At 31.2% G+C, this 1,639-nt stretch overlaps 1 protein-coding gene across 1 annotated transcript in view; it reads right to left on the bottom strand.

Moving 5' to 3' along the window:
- LOC106870973 (sodium/iodide cotransporter-like) overlaps positions 1–502 on the bottom strand; it is a 12,945-nt gene extending 12,443 nt beyond the window's left edge. The window contains exon 1 of the mRNA XM_014917219.2: positions 399–502. The gene's annotated coding sequence lies outside the window, so the exon portion shown is untranslated. The remainder of the gene's footprint in view (positions 1–398) is intronic.
- Between the last annotated feature and the right edge of the window lie 1,137 nt (positions 503–1,639).

The raw sequence follows: 1,639 nt of genomic DNA, 5'->3' as shown, positions 1-1,639 counted from the left end.
TATATATATATGCATGTATGTATGTATATATGTATGTATGCACATTTGTATATATGCACAAAATTGTAAACGTGTAAGCAAAGACAAATAAACAAACAAATAAATAAATAATAATAATAATAATAATAATAATAATAATAATAATAATAATAATAATAATAATAATAATAATAATAATAATTTCGTTTATTGGCTTGAGAAGCCCAAGATTTACGGAGCCATGAAATATTTAGACTGAGAATGCAAAGGACTGGGACAAAGCTCTAACGATAGTACAAAGCTACATATTTTATGGGTACTTGTGCTTATTTTATCAACTCCGGAAGGGATTTGAACTTAGCATTACAAATGATGTGAAAGATGCAAATTAAATCAGAATCTAGCAATTATTTACTTACCACAGTGGTGTAGAATGTGCTAACGGACCATACTGCAATTACAGCACCCCACAACGGAAAACCAGTCACTGTAAAAAGAAAGATAAAAGAATATTTTTACATTTAAAATTAGCGCCTGTCTCCGTGCCTATATGTATGTATATATATATATGTGTGTGTGTATGAGTTGTTTACTTGATTATACATTTAGTAAAAGTTGAAATGCGTGTTGGTTTTTTTTTTAATCGAGCCCATAACAGATTGCACGAATCCGAAATGTCATCCAAAGACTAAACATTTGGAGCTATCTATCTTACGAATCTTGCATCAATTTAAAACTTTTAAAACCACTTCCTTCCTTCATTCATTTTACATTATTAGAAACAATATATTTTGTAAATTTTTAGTCTTAGTTTTTGGCAGTTTTTTGTTTTTTTCCTGGTCAATTCAATGACATTAACTTCTAATCGGTTCAATCGTCACACGAATACAGAAATCATTTCAATATATAAAAAATGTATGACTTGCTGTGTGTATGTAATGTATGTGTATGTATGTATTTGTATATGCATGTTCGGGGTTGTAGGCCGCAGTTTTTGCATCTAGATAGCTAAAATTTTGCAGAGGAATACATCTTTTCAAAGAGAAGGTCATATGCCATGTGACCTTTTGATTCTATATTTGTTTGCTTTCTGTTGTGCCGCATTTTTATGACGCTAAGACATGAACCATCTGAAATTCTTGGTTATGACAGTTTTGAATGGACCAACATTTTCGGCCAGCAAGAAAATGTTGGGCAACTTTTAAAGCAATTTATCCAAAACACAATAATCCCTCGCCATATTGTGGTTCACCTATCGCGGTTTATTATTTAAACATATGCCGATTCCTCTGCGGTGTTGTTTTGCATTTATAATAAAATAAATATATACAAATTATAAAAATAATAAAATAGATATATACATTACAGTACTGTCTCTACTTCACGGATTTTCACCTATCGCGGGGGGTTTTGGAACGTAACACCCGCGATAGACGAGGGATTACTGTATAGTGAATTCGTCTGTTTTTATAGTGAATTCCCCGTATGTCTATATTTAGGCACTAAAATAAACCAAGGGAAGGCAGGGTACAGCTGATAGTTTCTTATATTCCTAAGTTTCTATCATTTTTTTTCTGACTCTGAAATTATTCTCTACATCAGCACCCCTTTACTCGATTTTCTTTTCTTTTTTCGTTTATTTTTTAATAATGCCTATTTT

The sequence above is a fragment of the Octopus bimaculoides genome, chromosome 5, assembly GCF_001194135.2.
Source record: "Octopus bimaculoides isolate UCB-OBI-ISO-001 chromosome 5, ASM119413v2, whole genome shotgun sequence".
Taxonomy (NCBI): Eukaryota; Metazoa; Mollusca; class Cephalopoda; order Octopoda; family Octopodidae; genus Octopus; species Octopus bimaculoides.
The sequence above is the reverse complement of the archived record's forward strand: the minus strand, read 5'-3'. Positions and strand labels throughout refer to the sequence as shown.